This window comes from Ailuropoda melanoleuca, chromosome 14, assembly GCF_002007445.2.
Source record: "Ailuropoda melanoleuca isolate Jingjing chromosome 14, ASM200744v2, whole genome shotgun sequence".
Taxonomy (NCBI): Eukaryota; Metazoa; Chordata; class Mammalia; order Carnivora; family Ursidae; genus Ailuropoda; species Ailuropoda melanoleuca.
Genome location: NC_048231.1, coordinates 61,813,669 through 61,836,550, shown reverse-complemented (window position 1 = coordinate 61,836,550; position 22,882 = coordinate 61,813,669). Strand labels below are relative to the sequence as shown.

Genomic DNA, 22,882 nt, shown 5'->3' with positions numbered 1-22,882 from the left:
GTAGACTGTATTTTCACATGTAGTACATTAAAAAAAAAAAGCAACTTTTCACTTAAGAATCCCTTACCGTCGCAATTATTTTTAACTAAATGGAAGTGCATGATTTCTGCATAAGACACCTTAAATTTCAAGATAGCCAAACAATTACTATTGGAATCGGGCATGGAAATTATGGTGTTTGAGGGAAACCAAAATCAAAGCCTGTAAAATCTGTATAATTCACATATGAACAGCATGGTTTCCTGAATGCCAGGGCATTTTACAAAAGGGAATGATGAGATCAGAGCTCACTATTTGGAAGATAACACGTTTGGCAGCTAGTTTCTGAAGAATCTGGCACCCACACAGGCATTAATCTCTAAGGCCAATAGGTGAAAGATTGTTACAGTCTTTGCAGAAGGTAGAAATTCATGGATATAGCAATCATTCTTAGGGGAATAAAAGGAACAAATTCTGACCAATTTAAATGTGACAGTTTTAAAGAAGGAGGACTCCAAACAAGAAAAAATAGTTATCTTACTTCATATCTATTCCACGGTAGGACTTGGCAAAGAAATCTCTTGATGATAATGTATATATCTGCTATTGGGTACTTGCTGAAAGCTGACCGATGACTGTTTTTGGCCACCCAGTCATAGACAGCTAAATAATATACAATAGATTCTAGAAGCAAACTTGCTTAGTAGGAGAAAATATTAATGAATTAGAGAACTAAATAAACAAGGGACACATGAAAAATGTTTGAAGGATGAAATTCCCTAACAGGCATTAGCAGAGTTAAATTTATGTAGTTAATGTTAGAATACAGTTTGTCAGAATATAAGGACCAGCCTTCCCTGGCCCTCCCCCAGTGTGTGATATTTCAGTCATTTTTAGGCAAAGTCAAATTTGTCTATTTTAGTAAAAACAGCAGAGATTTAAAAAAAAGAAGTATGGCATCTTAAATATTTATTCTTAGTATATGGGTTTGTTACTACTTGATAGGACAATGTTACAATACGGGGGTTTGCAAGCTTTTACTGTAAAAGTCAAGATAGTAAATATTTTAGGTGCTGCGGGTCATATTGTTTCTGTCATAAGTAGTCAACTCTGCTGTATGGAGGAACTCATGCTTAATATGTAAATGAATGAACATGGCTGTGTTCCAATAAAACTTTATTCGCAAAGACAGGTGCATTTAGCTTGCAAGCCTAATTTGCCAACTCCTCTTAAAATATATTGATTAAGCATTTAGTAGGTCCTCAGTAATATTAGATGATTCTAATAATGCTCAGTACTTAATTTTAAAGGAGTACACATTTGTGACATCATCCATATAAGGCAGAAGGAAATTTGTGGACACATACCAATGCCTAAGGGTCTCAAATATTTACACTTTGTTATTTATGACTAATCACTAGAATAAGTAAGTGGGAGAAGTATGTAAAGGGTTTTTACAAAGTTCTTTATCTAGGTAAAGCTAGAAAAGTACACAGGTAAAGGGATTGTTGTGAATATCAACATAACTTTCCAAATAATCTTTGCCAACTCAAATTGTTTAGAAAACCAAAAGGTTATCTTTCCCTCAAAGTCCAGGTGAAGAAGTTTACATTTTAAAACCGCCACTACATAATTGCTAACATCATGATATGCATTCATTCTTGCAAAGACTTTTCCAGGAAAGTGAGAACAAAAAGGAATGTTAACACATAGAAGTGTTCTTGCTTTTGCGTTCTGTTGTGGTCGTCTTTGCCTGTGCTCTTCCTACACAACGCTCCACTGGCATAACACAGAGTGTTTCAGGTTCAAGGGTGTTGTTACTAACCTAGCATCAGTAGAACATATATGTGAGGCTCCTTTGTATGGGGATGACTGCTTTGTTCTAATCTAACCAACTGGAGTCTTCTCTTGACCTCCCTTTGAGAGGCGTGTGTGTGTGTGCGTGTGTGTGTGTGTGTGCGCGCGTGCAGGAGCACTTATGTGTGTGTGCTGTTTCAAGATAGCTGGCTTTAATTAGAAAGGAGTACAGCTGTTTCTTACATATGGGGCTCAAAACTACCATCTCATCCTAATAATCTTCTTGCACACAGTTGAACTAACCAGCTACATAGTGACAGTAGTACGATGAGTGGCAGGAAATTAGGAGGACTATACATCCCAGGGAGTTTTTCTTTACTCATCATGTGTGATCAGTGAATGATCTGTTCTTTTCGATCTGAATTTTTCTAAACAAGTGAATGCATCCTGTCCATTCTACCACCACTGCTATTCCTGTATTTTAGATTTTTCTTCTCTCATCTGGACCATTGCCATAGCCTTTAGCTTTCATCCATTCCCTCCCGATCCAGAGCGCTCTGATGGAGTCCCTTCTCTTCTGATTGAAATTCTTAACGGCGCTATGTGCCTGCAAATAAACTCAAAGCCCTTAGTGTGATAGGCAGGTGTGTCATGGGCGGGGTCCTGACCCTGTACGTAGCAATGTCTTCTGCCACTTCCTCCCACAAACTCTTATGTCCTAGTCCAGATCCTGGCTGTCTCTTAGCATCCTCCTGGGAAACTTTAACAAAAAACACTGATTTAAACTCATCCTCAGACCAGTGGAATTAGAATTTTTGGGACTAGGGGACAAACATCAATATTTTTAAAAAGATCTGCAGGTGATTTTAATACATAGCCAGGTCTGAGTTACTCTTTCTAGTCATTTGACACTAATGTCGGTTCCCTGATCACATTATCTGTTCCTTTGTACATACGGTTCTTTTTGCCTGAAATGCTCAGTCCTCTTTTCTATACCTGGAAAACTTCTGATTATTTTTTAAGGTTTGGCACAACACATCAGGTAGACTTTCTGTATCCCCCAAGATATAGTTGATGCTTCTTCCGTAGAACTCCAGCAGCCCTGCTTTTCTTGCATTCCCCATTCCACTGGGTTGCAATCCTGTGTTTACATGTCTGCCTCCCCCGCCCCATTCAATGAACTATTCAGTGTCTTGGTCGACTTCTATCTACTGTGCCAGGTCCGGAGTCTCACCTGTAATTGTGGAGTGTATGAATGGATAAGAAGAGCAAGACTGAGGTGGTAGCCAAGACACACCTAAAAATTTATTCACTAGCTCATTGGGTCGGCCTCAAAATGATGTCTGTTTCAAAGGAAATGAGATGAAAGAAGAACTTGTCTGAAAATTAGTGAGATTGTCAAATTGGAAAGTCCATAGAATGAGCAGCACTATGGAAACTCTTCCCTGGGACGGCAGATCAAGTAAGAGCATGGGACCACAGACGTAGTAAAGGATATGGTCAGGACTTGGGGCAAGAGAGGTGACAAAGGAGAGGGAGAAAACATCAATGATAATCGAACAGACTTCTCTCTTACGTGGGGAAAGAAAATCATTGCTCAAGTTGAACTCACTCTAAACTAACATGCTAGTAAGAATTGAGAAATCCACCAGAAAATGAAATATTCCTTTAAGAAATGGTAGGGAATGGTGGCAAGAAGACTGGGGCAAGTGGCATCAGCCCCAAGCAACAACTGAAGCTTCCAAAGAAGATGGGACTGAATAACTTTTACTTTATTATAGTCTTAACAATAGTTGCTTCATTTAGGGGCTTCGAGAAGTCTTTGCTTATAACAATAATATAAAATACAGCCAACAAATTAGCTGAAGAATTAGACAGAAAATAGGATAAATTAAAAAATTATAATAACGAACGAATCCTGTCTATTTCAGAAAGTTAATCACCCCCATCGTTGGTTGTGGTGTTATATTTTACAGGCTTATACTGAGCAACCTAATATGTTATGCATATTCACAAAATATACATGAAGTGTAATAGCTTTTTTTTTTTTTGAAGATTTTATTTATTTGTGAGGGAGAGAGAGAGTGTGAGCAGAGGGAGAAGTGGAGGAGTGGGGGGAGAGGAGAGAGAATCTCAAGCAGACTCCACGCTGAGCGCAGAGCCCAACGTGGAGCTCAATCCCAGGACCGTGAGATCATGACCTGAATTGAAACCAAGAGTCAGACCCTTAACCAACTTGGCCACCCAGGTGCCCTGAAGTGTAGTAGCTTTTGAATAACAAACTCATTTAATAGTTTTTTTTTTTTTTAATTTCTTTATTTGACAGAGATAGAGACAGCCAGCGAGAGAGGGGACACAAGCAGGGGGTGGGAAAGGAAGAAGCAGGCTCATAGAGGAAGAGCCTGATGTGGGGCTCGATCCCATAACGCCGGGATCACGCCCTGAGCCAAAGGCAGACGCTTAACCGCTGTGCCACCCAGGCGCCCCTCATTTAATAGTTTTTTAAAACTCTTTTTCGTAATGAGCACAAGCGCACAAATATATGTGCTCTTTTAAAAATATATGTACATTTTAAATAGCTGTGTCTGTATTTATCCAAAACCGAGAGTGGGTGGAGATCTCATTTTGTATACCGTTGTATCCCAGTGTGGAGCCAAATGCCTGTTTGATGAATGAATGGGTCAGACCAAGAAGGAGTAGACTTGAATGAGTTAAGGAAGCAATTGAGACTGTTGCCTCAAATAAGCCACTCTCCCAGGTCTTCCATCATCCACCTAGACTGTGTGAAGCATAGAATAAAAAGCACATTAGCTCAAAGATACATCATCAAGGGATTGTGCATTATAAAAAGTACTCATTGATGACCCACAATAAAATTAATGGAATTGAAAAAATTCTCTTTTCAGAAGAGACGTGCTGAGACTAAACAACTTTGCATAAATGAGATCAATGAGATCAATGAAAATTTGCTAGAGCAACGTTGATTCATTTGCTTTTTGCAGTTTTCAATACCACCAAAAGTTTATTTCATAAGTTGTTGGAATTCATCACATATTGTCTAATGGAACAATGCAGTAAATGGAGATTAGGTTCCTAGCCTAGCTCATCTTTTTTTTTTTTTTTTTAAACATATGAGGTTGGTAGTAAAGGGGTCACAGCATACAGTTTGTGAATTTCACTAAGTCCCCAACAACAGGTTGAGGGGACAGAAATCCAGCTGTGCTTCAGTCAACCAGTGGAAAGAACAGTTTTTTGGTAGTTTCTCTATAAGAAGGGTACCTTTTGGAATTTATCCTCTTGGATCTGATTGTCTTCTTTAATTCCCATAAAGATGCCTTTGGTCTGTGCTGTGGGCTGCTAGTGACTGAACAATGAGTCGCACAGTGAGTTATAAGCATTATTTAGATGGGAATTTGAATTCTGAGTCTTCGTTAAAGAGGCCAAACTAGCCTTTCTTCAGGATTCACTGCAGGAGCAAGCACTCCTGGTCCTTTCCTGTGTTTCATGGGCACTGGGAGTAGAGCCTTCACTGGCTCCTTCTAGAACAGGAGGATGCATGGGAGGCTGGGAACTCTTGCGAGAGTTAGAAGTTTCCTTCTGGGGCGCCTGGGTGGTGCAGTCGTTAAGCATCTGCCTTTGGCTCAGGGCGTGATCCCGGGGTTCCGGGATCGAGTCCCACATCGGGCTCCTCCGCTGGGACCCTGCTTCTCCCTCTCCCACTCCCCTACTGTGTTCCCTCTCTCGCTGGCTGTCTCTCTGTCACATAAATAAATTAAAAAATCTTCAAAAAAAAAAAAAAAGAAGTTTCCTTCTATCCTTGAGCGTGGCTGAGTAGAAGCTGGAACTCAGAGTCTCTGTGAGAGCATAGGCTTCCTGAAATGCCAGGGTCGATGTGGGTGGAGTAGCTATACAGACATGGGCTCTTACAGGAACTTTGCAAGTGGGGCACTACAGAAGAATGTGTGTGTGTGCGTGTGTGTGTGTGTGTGTGCGCGTGCTTGCATGTGTTAGGACTTCTCCGGGCGTGTTGACAGCGGGGGACTTCTGCATTGGGAGGCTAAATGCTATGAAGGGGTACCCTGGAGGTGTCTCCGGAGGGCGGGTTGGATAGAATTCCATCTGTTCACCACTGTTGGGAGGGAGGGAGACTCGTAGTTTCTCATGGCTGTGGTGGGGACTCTCCGAGCCGGTGGAGAGTGGAAGATGAGGTGCTAGTTCATTCATCTACATCATTTAGAAGTTTGACGTTTTGAAACCAATGAATTTGTATACGTGAACAATTAGATTCCTACCATCACAGACCTGAGTTTTAAAATGCTACCAGTCAATGTGTTCTGTTTTCATTTTGTTCTTTTCTTCGTTCTCTGGTGCTGAGAAAACTAAAACAGGACAAATAAAACCTCAGTTTCACGATATGATGAAGTTCTCCAAACTTAAGAAGACCAAGTCACATTAATTAGAACCCATTTCAATAATTAAAGATTTTTTTTGGAAAACAAGACACTTAGAGCTCACTTGGACGTGTGATCTAGTAACAGTATTAATCAGTTGAATAATCCACATTAATCAGTCCTGCCTTGAAGTGAAATTATTAATCAGCTTGATGATCTAAGCAATCGTCTGAGGAAATGCATTTGTCTTAGAATTTAAAAAGTGATAATGGAGAAGTTAAAAAAAAGAGAGAGAACAAGCAAAAGAATGATATATGTTAGTTTTATTTCATTTATTTCAATACCAGCTCTTCTACTAACATAGAATGACTCTGAACTCTTACTGGCGTCCTCTTCTCTCCATACAGAGGTAAAGCTGTGTGTGAGTTTGTCAGGGGCAGGGAAGAACTGCCTCAAGTTGTTTCCTTTGCCCCTTCCTCCCAGGGATAAAAGTTGGTATCTCCTGGAGACTGTTAAAGAGCATAAAAGCTGAGGCCCAGTGGGACACTACACAGGCTTAAACCGAGGCGAGTTATCGTTGCATTTGGCCATTTCAGCCAAACAAGAGAAGAGTAGGAACAAATCCAAAGTAGTCATTGGCCACTTGGCTGCTGTGAGGCTAAAAATGAAAAAAAAATGTGGTTCATTTGATAGAAATGTTCGGGTTTCCACTGATAATGTGGAAACTCAAGCATATGGGAAGACTGGAGTTACCCCGTCATGAAGAAGCATTCCTAAATCTACGTGTAATCTCCCAGCAATCAACAAAACTCTATTGGGGAAGGAATAAAAGATGGCAGAAATATTTTCAGACATTCTCTTATACCAAGTGACGATTATAGCAACAATTGGTTTGGAGCCCTTTGGTTGAAGAAAATAGAACCTGCTGAAAGCATAGTGTAAAGCCATAGTGTAGAGTATTTAAAGTATAGTCCCAGTAGATTATGTCCCCCATTACTTGGGGCTAGTGGGAGGTCCTTCTATCTGTCATAGGTTGGGGCTGGATGGCTTTGCACCAGTTTTTCAATTTGTCCCCTCCCACTGTCTCCATGTAGATATGTCATTTGTATTCATAAAAGAGAGCAAGCATTAACCACTACATAGGGTCAAGCCTGTAGCCAAACAATGAGAAAAACCAAGCAAAGCAAAATTTGTGAAGTAGGTCTTATTCTTCCAATCTTAGCACCCATGCTGCAAACTTTAAATCTTAGGCATCTAAATCATTGATTTTCTCCACAGTGAGACAGAAATTTGTGAATTAAACTTATTTTGCAAGAAAAAACTAAAGAGTATATTTACAGATAAAGCAAAAAACCGAACAAACAGAAAGGATATAGCACCTTATACTCGCCATGAAGGTTGGGGTTGTAATTTTGGAGCCAACAACAAAGTCTCTGCATCTTTGATTACTTCTCGTGAAAGGCTGAACATTTTTAGGATACAATTTTCAGTTCATCCTAAAATTTTCTCTTGTGTGGCTTGCCAGTTGTGAAAGTTCGAGAACCTCAGGAATATCACGTCGAAAGAACCTGCTTACCAGAGATCACAGGGGTGTGGATTTGGTTGATGACACAGACTGTTGAGTCCTTACAGAGAATTGTTTGTCTTCCGTTTTTAGATGGCTTTAATTCCTCCAAATTGCTCCTTGAATAATAGGAAAAAGCAATTTGAATTTCAGTGACAGATTGGACATAACAGGTTGCAACTATTAGGTCTAATTTTACCATACTGAGAAATAAAATTGCCTAAACATAAACATCGATCACTGATGCAGTAAATTAATTTGTACAGAAAAAGTAGTTTAACTGCAGTGCACATTAAACATAGAAAATTTTCAAAATTACTGCTCTCTGAATTAATTTGTACACTTGTTTACTTGTTAAAAGCACACATAAATTCTTTTTTTTTTTTTTTTTCCTAAGGCAGTGCAGGTTCGAATTGAGTAAGAAAGAAGTGTAAAAAGTAGCAAGGAAATACAGAGACATGGAAGGCATACTGGCTGACCTGAATACTTGAAAACAGTATTTTTTCCCTGCTTTTCATTCTTTTTGTTTTTTGGTGCTATTTAGAACGTGCTTCATTTTTGAATCTGTCCACCAGATCACTGGAGATATGTTCATTCCCCCTCATTATAACAAGATAAATGTGATGTTTTAATAGTCTTGACTTATGTTTGCTAAGAATTGGAGGTGTGGAGCAATTAGAAGGGTTTTATGGTTTGGTTCCTTGGTGAGTTTACGTTCGACGGTGTCCTAGGGCTTGGAGCTGTTAACACTGCATCCCTGAACAATCTGACCTGTGAATTTCTTTGTATTTAACACGTAAGAAAATCGGTGAACATGTTTTCATTGTTACCTGTAATTCTATTGTAAGGCATGCATGGCGAAGTTTGGATAGTATCTTTTCAGATTGTTCCAGCCGCCGTGGAACTGGAGCTGGCAACGTGGTGTGGTTTGATACCATCTCCTGCCTTCAGTTTTCAAGGACAGTGGTTCGATTCAAATACAATTCTGATAAGTGGCAGGTTTTCGTGTCTTTAATGCCTTGACAAGGGCATCACTCTCAGGAGAGGGAGGTGAAACCGTTTGGACGAGGATTCCATCCCTGCTCCTTTGTGCTGACACACTAAGATAATGGACAATTAAGAGAACCTTCACTGCAGGTAAAAGGATGGGGTTATCACTAATATAAAGGAGCCCATGGGGTGCTGGGGTATGAAGGAGAAGAGGAATGGGAATTTTTAAAAGGAGTATAAAACACACAGATGAGACGCCTAATAACTGTTCACATATTGCTCTTTCACATGTGATAATGGCGAGTGATTGCAGTATTCACTATTGCTTGCTGTAACTTTTTAAAAAATATCTGGTTCATTGCATTTGACACAAAGTACTGCAGAAAATCTGCCCCTATGCTAGCTCTCCTGTCAAGGAGTAGGTGAGCCCTGATAATAAAGGGGTTTGTTTTTGTGGAGTCTGGCTTGTGGACCGCCTTTCACGGGGTTTTGCAAATCAACTTGTGATAATCTAGGGCCGTGGTTGTCAACCTTGACTGTGCTCCTCGGGGCCCCCACCCTCAGAGACTCTGATTTACTTGATCTGGGGAGAAACCCGTATTTTTAAAAGCTCCGTTGGACAATTCCAGTGTGGAGCCAGGAGGCAGGCTGTTGTTAGAGTTTCTAACAGGAGAATCAGGCCCCTCAATGCTTGGGCTCCCCATAAACTGTCAGATTCTTTAACAGATTGGAATAAAGTATGTATTGCTATTAGAGAAGATGTATTCTGCGTGTTATTGGTAGCCATCTAGTGCTTATGCTGACCTCACGGGTTAGGAGTCACGTGCATCTGGAGAGAAGTCTCTTCTCTTAGCTACTGTTCCCTACTTGCTCCCACTGTCTTTTTGTTTCTGTTTTTTTTTTTTCTTTTCTTGTGTGTATTAGAGCTTCCTCCTTCTGTGATATTGTGCATAAATGACTAATAGTGTGGGGAGAGTCACCCCAACATGAGGGCTCCCATAAAGGTGTGATTGTAAGCCGCATTATTTAGGGTCGTAAGGCAATAGGGTAGCAGCAACTTTGTACCTAGTCTTCTTAATCTGTAGAGTAGATGTCCTGTGTGCATGTGAATCACAGGGGAAAACGTCTCATACCATTAGCACTAATGAAACCGAGACAGTCCTGAGTGTTTCTAAACTGAGTGTGGAAGAGGTTAACTGATTTTCTTTTGACTTAAACTTTCATTTGTCTCCAAGAGCCCCGAACGACAATAGAGTGCACGGCTTCTGATAAGTATGGGTTCTCCTCAGCCTGAAGTGATGTGTGTGATAAGATAAGATGGCCTGAAAAAAAAAAAAGGAGAGAGAGAAAGAGAGCTTGAGGGAAAGGGACAGGAGGAGAGGGAGAGAGAAGTGTAACTGCTTTGACTGCAAAATACCCCCTGGTAGCCAGAGATAAGACACCTTGAGCTACTCTGAAGACCTTAAACAGGATGTAAATGAAGCCAATAAAAATCATTTGAGATCAAGCCACTTTTCTACTCCCCTCCTATTTCCAGTCCTGACAGCAGAAGGCTTAATTTACTGTATGGCATACCACACTTTCGTGCAGAACCCAGGAAGTTGCGGGAGACTGAAAGGAGCCAGTTCAAAAAAACAAGATATCTACAGTTTCTAGCGAGGTCCCGAATTTAAGGCATTTAATCAGCAGTTCTAGCAATGCCTTCCTGAGTGGAAAAAGAAAGTATTGCTGATTACCGGAAGCTCTTTTCCCCTTTCCCTTCTTCCTGCTTCACATATTCCTTTACTTTGTGTTTAGTTATGACAGTTCTGCGGGTGAAGTGGTTCATGGGGTGAGCTGCATTTCATTGCATGTTCATATTTCTCATGAAGCTAATGCAGCTCGAAAGGAATTATCAACAAAAGTTTCAGACATAGACTTTTCCAGGTGCACGTTTGAAACAAGCTGTTTACTCACAACTTTGTATCAGAATCATGTAACACCAGGCTTTTATGTACTTGGAACTTTATAACTTCAAAACGGTTACTGTCTTTTTTCCAGAAATAAACAAGCTGGTGCCAACAACCCTTCTACAGAGAGGAAGTAACTTATGGGAGCTAATTGGACATTACACTGAAAAGATTGGAAGCTGGGAGTCCTGCTGCAAGTGGGAGGGGCAACTGTTAAGGGATGGGAAGGCAAAGGAGATAATGATGTTTTCTTTTTGTAAAAGCTGTTGCTTGGAAGAGCTGGGATTTCATGTGGTCTTTGAGTCAGGGAGAGAAAGCCCACCATCAGCGTTGTTCTAGTGTGGAGCAGCAAATACGGCAAAGGCATGGCTGAGTGTAGCAAACTTAAAGCAGAGGACTTAAATGATTTGGGGGAAATAAGAGATTCTGCAGTGGTTTTCAGACATGGGAGTGCAAGGGAGGCACCGTGAAGCTTGCCAAAAACAGCGATTGCTGGGCCTCATCCCCAGAAGTTCAGGGCTGGTGGGCACTGGGGTTGGGGGCATAGATCCTAGGAGTCTGAATTTTCAGCAGTTTGGGTGACTGGGGAGTTGGGGGGCCGGTGGTGGATGATACTAAGAAACACTGCCCTGGGTAATCTGGTTGAAGCAGAGGGTCAGCCTTTGGTAGAGTCATGGGAGCTGCCATAATCATTGTGGAAGGACAGCTTAGGGGAATGTGAGAGGGAGCCTTCGTTGTACCCCTCTTTGGGATGAATGGTAGGGAATGTGTCTCAAGAGGCAGAGCATGAGGAAGGGGAAGCTGACCACAGCTCTAGTTTGATGGAGACTTTTCTTCTGCTCTTATTTGCCAATACCTGACATGACCGAGCCACCGCCGCTCAAAGGAGAGGATAGAAAGAAGAGAAAGAAGGAGGGAGACCCGCTGTTAAGGAGAACTGGAGGAGTGTGTGTGTGTGTGTGTGTGTGTGTGTAAGGTTTTCTAGCCAGTAGCCAGAAGTGAAATTAAATTAAGAAATAGGCTGTCATGACTCGTCAACAGCAGGTCATGGATTCATATCAGTGTTAGGTGGTTTTGTTTTCCTCTGTGTATATGTATATAAACATGTCAATTACCATGAATTCATTTTGTAATGGAAAAAAACAATGAAGTCTTTAATAAAAGAAAATGAGCCATTTTAAGTTTATTCATTTACCCATTAAAAACTAGATGACTTGGTGGCATTGGAAATTGTTGTTTTAGCAGGGAGGATTAGGGAAGGGTATACTTGGAAAGTTATCTCACACACGGACCAAGCTACTTGCCTTGACACGGGGCCCAGGTTCAGGTTTTAGTTCTACGATCACCGGCTACTGTTAGTGCGAGATTATAACATGTTCCTCACCCTCTTTGACCTGTATCTTCATTGGTAAAATTCACACTTTTTTTTTTTTTTTCCTCTCAAGGTTAAGACTTTGCACAGATCTTCAATCATACGTTTCATATATATGAAAAGTTAGGAATGACAGCCCTGACTTTCTTTACTCTGTGTAGGCTTCAATCAAATTCACTTATTTTCTTTCCTTTGATCCCTCAAGTCAGACCCAGAGGTGTGCATAACCCATGCCAAACAATATCAGGTCATCTTTAGAGAAAAGAGCAGAGCTCAGATGTGGGAGGAGGCTTGCTAAAGATTCAGAAACCAGTCCTTTCTAACAGACAGCATCGAGTCAGTCAACATCCCAGAATTGTGCTAGTAGATTTTAAAGTCTCTGAGTATTCAAAACATGCTTTTGTAAGGGTCATACCAATAAGCCTTGGACACATACAGATGTGTGGTGTTCTTCATATCGCCCACTTCAAAGGCAAAAACACTGTCATAAATTTCTCCATGAAAATTATGGCTCAGAATTAGTGCATTTCTACATGAGGCCTAAGCAGGTACATATCAAATTCCTTATTACCTGACTCAAATTTCTTAATTTACTCTTGTTTAAATCATATTAGCACATTAAGTTTTCAGTGGAATTTTATACACTGCTCGTGTCCTAGATGTTGGGTGCCAGAGGGATAGATGTCTACATGTCATTGTGAAACAGGTGCAGGTGGGGGTCTCCCACTGGTTCCCCTGACTCCAGCCAGCTTTATTACTTGACTTGTTACTATGGCCACACTGCCATGGATTCTTATACGTTGTTTTGTTGTGTTAAAATTACCTTGGATGTAGACAAAATTAAGTAGTATTATAAAGAATTATCATGGGGTTTTTGAGGCATAACTTTGTCACTGGTTTTGGAGTATTTGGCAAGACACTTAATCTCAGTTTATATATATATATATATATATATAATATAGATATATAATCAAACATATAAAATATAGAATTTAATAAAAACATTATAATTATATATAATATATATTAATCATAAAAAAGCATCATAAAGATGTCCCTTAACGAAGTGTTTCAGTAAGACATGATTTTGCATTGACTCATATTAAGTGGCAAATTACTATGATTAACACCTTTATAATGGGAAATAGCAAAAATATTTCAAAAATTACTTTATCAAAAATCATTAGTCTCTTCTGAACATTTTAGTCAACTCCACATAAACACACACACACACACAGAATGTCACAGTTTTTACTGGGTTTTGTGCCCATAAATAAATTACCAGGACTGTTAACAAGGAAAAAAAAAAAAAGATAGGATGAACTGGTTTGGATTTTATTTTTATATTTATTCTCAGGTAGAGTTTCTAGGGAAGAGTAAACCGAACTAAAAGTGAGAAATAGAAAATAAATGGAGAATAAGGTACCAGGAAAATCCATCAGATCAATGATCAGTCTAATTTTCAGGATTGCCTCTTGCAGATTTTGCCTAATTAGGTAAATGGAAGAAAAAAGAAACTAGGTGACTAAGGGCATATGATATTGTATGACCTGTGTAGAAATATTTTGTCCTACCCTAGTTAGAGTTATTTTAAGAAAATAGTTTTGTCCTGTACAGTTTACCAAACATTATCTTACTTGAAATAAAGGACTCCTTATATCATTTGGGTTACTTGGGATCTGACCTCATTTTTCAATTTTAGTTTTACTATTTAAGTGTTAGCATAAAAGTTAATGATTCTGTTAAACACTGTAAAACTCTATCCTGTGAGGGCAGATTGGTGATTTCTCCTCCTGTAGATCTCTTCCTATGCACAAAGTCTCAAGACAGTCCAGCATCCTCCATTTGTTAATATCAACACCACATGTAACTTCCCTGTACGATGAATCAGCACTGACCGAGGAGTAGATAACACAAACTACTTGGAGTTGCAGGTGCCAGATGGTGGACTAGGTGCACTCACTAGCTATCTGAGAGCACTGAGTTTTATACCCCAGCCTGACAACCTGGCAGGAGTCAAAGTGTGTGCCTTGAAATAAAAAAATGATTATTTGTCCCAGACTTGAAGGGTCGTTATCATATTTTAGACACATGAACATCACAATCAAGAACACTGAGGTCCATTGTATTATAATATGTCAAATAGACATAGATAATAGATAATTGTAGTAATATTTCCCCCTAAACTTTGTAACAGTTTTTTCTATATTAGCACACCGTATTTATCACTTTACTGCACAATGAACCCACAGGGGGTGCTAATTGGTCATTAATTAAATTTTAGCCTTTCAACACTTTTGTATTCTCCAGTGGCTTTATCTGCAATGAAGTATATAGTGTGGCCTTTTTAAACTGCTGGAAATTCATGTCAGCTTTACTATGCTGTGGATAGAATATGGGTGAAATTTAGCCTGAGTGAACATCATTTCAGGACAGTTATAATTCCTTGTGATCAAAAGCTTATCAACGTTGGACCAAAGCCTACACGTTGGAAAAATATTCAGTAAAGTAGATTTTAATATGACAAAACATTCTGTTAGACTAGACTAGATTCCAAAGAATCTGATTGCTTTGTTTAAAAATTCTAGTGGGTTATGGCAATTCTTCAAAAAACCACTAACACAGTGGAATGAACTTTCTGAGGTCCATCATTCACTAATAAAAATATTTTCAAACTTAGTTTTCTCAGTGGAAGAATTCTTTTTGCCTGATACTCCCCCAGTGAAGTGGTTAATGTAAAATTATTAATGATTAGTATGGTAGCACTGAGACATTTGCTGAGAATTCCAGAGGTGTGGATTTTTTTTTTTTATAGTTTAATAGGTATATTTCACACTAGTGGAAAGGATATTGAAGCAAAATAGAATTTGCCTCAAGAAATTTCTAAATAAGTCAAATAATGTGAGATATAGGGCTGGTGTCAGAACCATGTAATGTGGCTTCAAGATTTTGAATGCAGGCCATTCCATTATGGGGATTTTACTTTGGTGATGAGTTAATCACAACCTCCCAGTGTGTGCAGTTATTAAGGAATAGCTCCTGCACATTGAACTTTCAAGATAACTGTAATAGCATTCAGAAGACTTTTTTGGGTATTTTTGTAAATTTTTTGTTTTTAAGCAAAAGTATCCCTTTTGTTTGAAGGATTTACCTTTGAAAGTATTAGAATTCCAGGGGCACCTGGATGGCTCAATTGGTTGAGCATCCGACTCTTGGTTTTGCCTTAGGTCATGATTTCAGGGTCCTGGGATCGAGCCCCCTGTCAGGCTCCACGCTCAGCAGGGGAGTCTGCTTGAAATTCTCTCTCTCCCTCTCCCTCTGCGCTTCCCCAGCTCTCTCTCTAAAATAAGTAAATAAATCTTCAAAAAAAATAGAAGTATTAGAATTTCAGTATGAAAAAATGAACTAAATTATAGTTCATTTGTTTTCCTTTGTACTGTTTCCACATTTATCAGTTATAACCTAAAGGTTACTTTGACTTTCATAGTAGTAGTAGCCATTTAGTACATTTTTATGTTGTAAACATTCAGAAAGCTGTTTTATACAATGTCACGCTTGATTCTTGTAATATTAATTATGAGGCAGGCTGGCATTTTTCTGGTATGATATAGATAAGGAAGCCAAAACTTAGAAGAAAATAAGGAATTTCTAGAATGCATAAGCTAATATCAGAGCTAAACGCATAGTAGGTGCTTGATAAATGCTGGTTAAATAAATGAATGAACAAAATAAGCAATGAAGAACAGCTTCAGCTTCTTTGTGGTGTGAGGTCAGATATAAATACAAGATGAGAAAGTAACTACAACATGCCTTCTAACCCAAAATAGTAGAGATGAAAAGAAAGCAGAGTTGGGAAATTCACCGTGACGGTGTCTGTCATTATTCAAGGAAAGAGAAACATGTTAAATAATGTAGAAGGCTCTCCAGCCGCAGCGTTGTACACAGATGTGTAATACACAATTGCCAATTACTGAATGCCAAGAGGTTGATGCTTATCATTAGTTATATATGTTTTTAAGTGAGCCAAAAGATAGAAAAAGTAAAGTGGCTCTCACCCCCCGCATAAATGGAAACCACTTTTCCTTCTGTCTGGCTTCAGAAACACGTCTCGATTTCCGTGAGGGAGATGATGACTGTTCTTTAACTGGTTGCGCGTCAGCTTTTTCCTCTGATTTGAGAGGTGGAGTTAAGTGTGAACTGCTTAAGAATGCACTGTTTTCTGTTTAATTTGGCTGCAGAAGATGGAATTCATTGAGCTCCGTCTGTTCAAGTGAACTTTAAGCAACAGTAAGCAAAACATTTGTACTTCTCTCTGCACACGAAATAGAAATGTGTCTGGAGAAAGAGACAGCGTGGATATAAAGACCCATGGAGGGCAATGGAGGGGTGATAACAACTTCTTATCTCTTACGTTGGCGCAACTGAAGTGTTAAGGATTGTCGGGGAGAGTGAGCCTTCTTTTTTTCCTTTTCTTTTTTTTTAATTTAAAGTGAGCTCTGATATCTGGAATTCATCTTAATACTGTAGTAAAAAAAATGTGCACCACCAATTCCTGCTCCCCACGGCTGCTATCATTAATGGGTGACCACTCTTCCCTCATAACCTAACTGTTAATGCATTTAATTGGTCCTTCTAGAACAATTTGGAATATTACAGAATTTATAAGCATCTGTGAATTATAAATAATTTTAAAGTTTACATTTCTCTTTTGAACAGCCAGTAAAGAGTATACATTTTCAAGTAGTTAAATAAGTTTTATGACAAAGAGGTGAATTTCATGTGGGGCTGTTGATTTTTACAAAAACCATGAAAGTTATATCATTAAAATTGCAGCTTTTCTAAAACTGTTGACATTTCTATTGAGAATGAAAGGAAGCAATTGTATAATAATGCATAATGGTATATTTAGAATGACCGTATCCTTTAGCCATCGAAAACCGTTGCTTTAAAAATGTATTATGTAGTTTGGTTAGATGGTTTTATGTATGGTGATGTAAAATTGTTACGGTGAAAGCACCAAGTTAACACGAGAAATATCTCTGTCACCCGTGTCTATTAAACACACATGTCAAGACACTGTTCTCTTTGAATGGTGCCTAACTTCTCTTAGTCTTTGTGCACAGCTTTATTTTCCCCTCAGGATTCTCTATTTCTCTTAAGGTGGGTCAGGTAATGAATGAATGAAAAAAGGACTATGAACTCTTTAATGTGAAAGTTCAGAACTTCTCCTACAGGGCCTGTGCTGGCAGAAATAATAACTTTAAGCCGATGGAGGAAAATAACCTGGAAATTTGCTTGGGTTTCGTGTTTTAACCTATTGTTCTACTCTTAAAAGATCATCTTCTAAATGAACTTATTTTGATGTTAAGTAATGCAGTGACTGTTTTGCTAGTGTTGAAAGAAGAGAGGTACTTCGAAAATTACATACTTGGCTTCAGAATTACATAGCAAAATACTTGTTCCAAGGTTATCTGTCTGTAAAGACCCAAGATTATATCTTATGCATGATAATTTAATACTTGGAACAAAGTCAGCATGGATTTATGGTCCATTAATTTTTAGATATCACCAACTATTTATGTTTTATTTTCTTGATGGCTGAATGTACAATGCTTAAGGCACTGTAGATTTCCATTGGGCCAATCCTTAAAGCTAATCTTCCAGTGGTTTCATTAAAGGAAAGAAAATGTTGAAATACGTTTATACGATATACACTCTTACATGTGGAGACATAAATGCACGCCACACATGTAAATCTTTTTGTTTACTTGTGCAGCTTTTCTTCCAGGGATGATAGGTGCCCCAGAAACATTCACTTATCTCTGGAATACCCCAGAGGGTAAGGAGCAAGAATTATTATCTTCATATTGCAGGTGAAGTACCTAGGTAGGGCCAGATTAAATGACTTGGCCAGGTCACTCTCTAAGTCAGTTATGACGCTAGAAATAAAACTCCAGACTCTTGACTTTTCGTTCTCATTCTGAGTCATCGCACTCCTGAAAACAGAGGCAGCAGACCTGTCAGGATTTGTGCGTTTCTTCACTTGAAAAGTAACCATTGATGTAAATCCTGTCCCTGTTAAGGAACCTTGCTGTGTGGCACTTGCACACATGATACTGAGTCCCCGAAGGGCAATTTAGAGAGTACTCTGCCGTTGCGATGAATGAGCTTAGGTAGCAAAAGGGTATCAGTAAGCCAGCTTCGCGAGGGCCCAGTCCTGTGAAGAATGGAAAATGTCAGAAGTTTCCGTAACTTCAGAGCTTCGGATAATTTCTTTAATGTCTACAGTGATTCCCTCCACCTTATTTTACTTTCTCCTTAATAGTTTCAGATTGCCCATATTGTTTTTTTTAAATGGTATTTATTGAATGTGTACCAAGGAAGGTATCTCTAGTCATTGTTGTAGAAAAGACAAAGATGAGCCAAAAAAAACCAACAAAAACAAAAACAAAAAACTTCTTTCTTCAACGGAACTAAAGTAAAAATAAGAAAAACACAAATAACTGCAATATTGAGCTGTCTCATTAATTGTCATTTAACCAGCTACCATGTAATGTATTTTATAAGAATCATTTTGTCAAATGCATTATATTGAGGTCTACATGTCTTGTACAAAACAACTTTTTTGTGGACAAGACAGGTTTGGTTGGTTGGTTGGTTGGTTGTTTTTTTGGGTTCTTTTGGCCGTAAATTAGCTAAACAAAGAGAGGAGTCCACATTGTTACAGAGTCAACGTTCTGAAAGGCGTGCTCCCTGCCCTCAACAGACACGTGTCTTAGTGCTAAGACACGCTTCATGGTACAAAATAAGCACTGACATCACCCCGAACCTTTCTGCACATCCTCTCTTCCTACTACTTTGATATCATTATTATTATTATTATTATTATTATTATTATTATTATTGGCTACTTCAGTTAGGCTCGAAAGCCAAGGAGTGGCCGGGACCCTCAGCCTTTCTCTGCGGCAGGTCGGGTCCCTGATTGGCAGCTGATGGGCCCTTCGCGGGTGTGCTCTTCTGTTCGTCCGCAGCAGCCAGGATAAAATCACATCCAATCTTTGCCCTCTCCTCCCCAGGCTGGCACCTAAGGGACCAGTGGCTTATATCACAGAGGTACTTTGTGCTCTGGTGCCTTTTTTGCCGCGGAATACCGTCTCCCAGTCTGACTTCACTTTTCTGGTAGTGAGCACTTTTCCCCATAAATAGGACCGAACAGGTGTTGCTCCACCGCTAACTGAGTTTCCAGCTGTCCTCCTCCGACACAGACCCGGCAAAATCTGTTGTTTCGTCCTTTTCGGCAGACTGGAGAACCATCAAGCCTGAGATGGAGGTCCTCCTTGCAGGATATGGCAGTTTGGTTGCCAGAAGATGGTCGGGAAAGCCTGGCTGGCTAACAAAGACAGGCCTTCAGCGGCTGGGTGTAGTTCCAGTTTTGCATCCCCTTTGGCAGGAGCACAGAGGCTGCTGCAGTGTGGCCAGCCAGCAAAATTAGGAAATAAGGACCTCTTTTATTTACTCAGGCTGCTGAATCATGGGCATTCCTGTCTGCTTGGAGAAAAGTCAGGCGGCTCTACTTTCCACTGAAAGTCTCAGGAGTGTTCGAGACTTTCATCTCGGAGTGTTCACACACTTGTTTTAATGTGCTTTATGGAAATGGTGAAACTCAGCAAGTACAGTTGCTGTAGAAAAACATCTGCACTAACTATGCACACACATTTGCATCTTTAAATAGACTTTGAGGCCGTGGAGCTGGTTTCCAGCAAAGTTGTTTCTTTTTTTTTTCTCCCGGCTGTAAGAGCTACAGTTCTCCGAGAGTCACCTAGTGTGAAGTGACTGATTCCAAAAATTAAAATGTAACATGGACATGTTAAGTACTTCACATTGAAATGAAGAAAACCTGCCATCACACAGAAAAGACATTCCTGTAAGTAGCACTTTGTCAGCACCAAGGGGAAAAAGAGAGTTCGAGTTGATCCAGAAACCAGCACTGGAAGAATCCTCCATAGTTTCTTCTATGTGAAAAAAGAACTTGAAATTGTTCAAATCTACATTAGCCATCTAAACATAGTTTGCACAGTGGTGACTGCCAAAAGCTGAAGTTCATGGGGACGGACAGCTTTCAAAGACTTAGGTAGACCTCAGAGAATATTGGTCACACCACCACCACCACAAAAGTCTTGGGAGACTGATACCATTGGAGCCTGGACCAACCCCCTGGGAGTTTTGTCAGTGAGTGCCTTGTGTGTCCCTGGGAGCACACATCCGTTTATAGTACCAGCAAATGAGTTCTTTACCATTTAGATTTTAAAATAGAAATCAGCCTTTCATGAAACCTTTATTTATTTTTCTAAAAGTAGCATTCCCTGCTCCAACTTTTTACTCTGCTCCGTCTATTCCATCCCCCAGCCTAAGCCTTCTGAATCTTGTACTCTCTTTTCATGTATTTCAGTTACAAAGACACATCATCTGTGATTTTCACTTTCTTTTCCCCCAAGACCAAATAATAGAGGTCGTAGAGAGAGAGAAGAGAAGGTTTCCAGCTCCCTCGATTCCTGGTTGAGTAAAAATTTGATCCTAACACTCAGCTCACTTGACATGTTGAAATTTACAAGCTTAAGAGAACAGTTATGTAATAGGTAGAGTCAGGCATGGCCCAGGAACAAGAACCTGATGTAAGAGTGGTATCAGGGATTGCACACTATTTATAATGGTCGATTGCTCTGTAATTCTTTGTACATTTGTATAATCGTATATCCCGCCTGGACACAATCTGCAATTTAATAATAAGTTCACTTGCTAAATTTTTAGGGTCAGTAGTTATTTTCTTTGAGTCTAGATTCATGACAAATTCTGATTCACTGTTTTCCCAACTGTACCAATGAGATGATGTGCTTGAAAATATTTTTCAGTGAAACAACAGGATGTAAGCCTAAAAGATAAATGTGAAATAGAGTAGATTTTTACCTAGAATGCTGAGCAGATTTAATAAATAGCAATTGTTTTCTCTTAAGAGAAATATTTTAAAACTTTGGTTTGTCTTTAGGTGCCTTAGAGCTTTCTAAAAGGAAAGCCAGAATCACCATTGAGGGTTTTTTGTTTGTTTGTTTAAAAATTTTAAAAATCATTTTTCTGTTTGGTGGTGAGTTGAACTTATCTATGTTCTTTCTATGCATTCACCCTTAAATTTAAATCAGACACACAATTAGTAGACCCTTTCTTATGCTGGAAACATGTCGGGTTACAGACTCATATAAATGAGGATGCAAAATCATGCGATTTTCAACTTGTATTGCGAAGCTTTGTTGCAGTGGGCAGGGATCCAGGAATGGTGTTTGGTTGTTTTCTCAGAGTTAGATGGTTGCCATCTGGCATTGATAGTGAGATGGTGTTGTCATCAGTTTCTAGATGCAGGAAAGGAATGATCCTCATCTGTTTCCTGTGGATAAGCAAGAGGTTGATAATCTAGTAAAATCTTGTTACCTTAAAGAAAGCAGACGTGGAATTTGTTTACATAATGCTTGCCAGTTTCTACTTTTGTGTTAATAATATAGCTTGCTAGTGAACTTCAGCTTTGAAGAATTTAAAAACTTATTTGATCATGTTCTAATCAAATTTTATTAGAATATCCTAATAATATTCTAATTGAACCTATTATCCTAATAGAATCACTATGCTCACCAGCTCCACTCGATGGTCTTCACAAGTCTGCGTTTCTGAAAAATCTTGCTCTTTTGGAGAGTGAAAAGCTTTTACAATTTCTTCTCATCTTGAATGATAGATTGTTTTGAAAAGCAAAAAAGAGGTTTTACAACCTCCTTGAGAAGGTCTTATTTTCCACTTGGATGTTAAGAAAGCAACAGAAATAGGAGTGCACGTTTGCCAAGAACATAGTTAAAAAGCACCTAATATAAGGTAGAGTTACTTTATGGATAACTTGCTAAGGTTGTATCTGGCTTTCAGTCTTGTTTGTCTTCTCTTTGTTACTCATAAATCTTTCAGCATTTACCATAATCATTTATCACTTTTCCTGTTTCCAGTTTTTCACAAGTCGCTTTGTCTCTGCTCACCTCAAAGTGCAGGTCCTGTTTGGCTAAGGAAGTTCATGCTGCTGAAGCTTTTGCAAAAGGAAGAAATGGTGGGCCACCTCTTGAACTTTCCAAACAAAATACACTATTACAATCTGGCCCTTGTGAAACTCTCATTTTTTCTTGATCCTGGCTGATCCTAGCTACATGTAATATCTAGTGGTACCCTTCTAACATTTAATAATCCATTTTCTGGCCTATGGTATTCGAATCTTTCAGTTATTGAAGAAATCCTGGTTGTCTTTCATTACACAAGATGTAATTATTATTGTGTTTTCTGTCTTCCTTCATGTGCTTACTTTTTAATATTTTTTTGCTGAAAGCAATAAGGTCTGTATCAATAAGAACCCCATAAAAGATTTTGGTCTTCAGAATTGCCTTTTTATAGAAAAACAAGCAAAATGCTGAGGGAATTTTTTATTAAATATTAGACATCTGGGTTGACTGCATTAATTTTAAATCATTCCTGTAATATTTCCTCTTTTCATTTGGTTCTTCAGATGCTCCCATAATATGCAAATCATTTTAGAATGAATACAGAAGAAGCATTAAATATATTAAAATCTGCATTTTAATAAAATTGTCGATGTGTAATATATACCTTGCTTCTAAGGAAAAAAATGATAAAAAGTAATAAAAGGGGTAATTTAGACATAGAACTATTTAATATCTTTTTACATTTTACAACCCAGTAGAAAGTAAATGTAGAATAAAAGCTTTGGGCTCAGATTTAAAAGTGTTCCACTCAAATAGTT

At 39.0% G+C, this 22,882-nt stretch overlaps 1 protein-coding gene across 4 annotated transcripts in view; it reads left to right on the top strand.

Moving 5' to 3' along the window:
• ZNF521 (zinc finger protein 521) overlaps positions 1–22,882 on the top strand; it is a 273,128-nt gene that overhangs the window by 90,013 nt on the left and 160,233 nt on the right. The gene's annotated exons all lie outside the window — the stretch shown is intronic.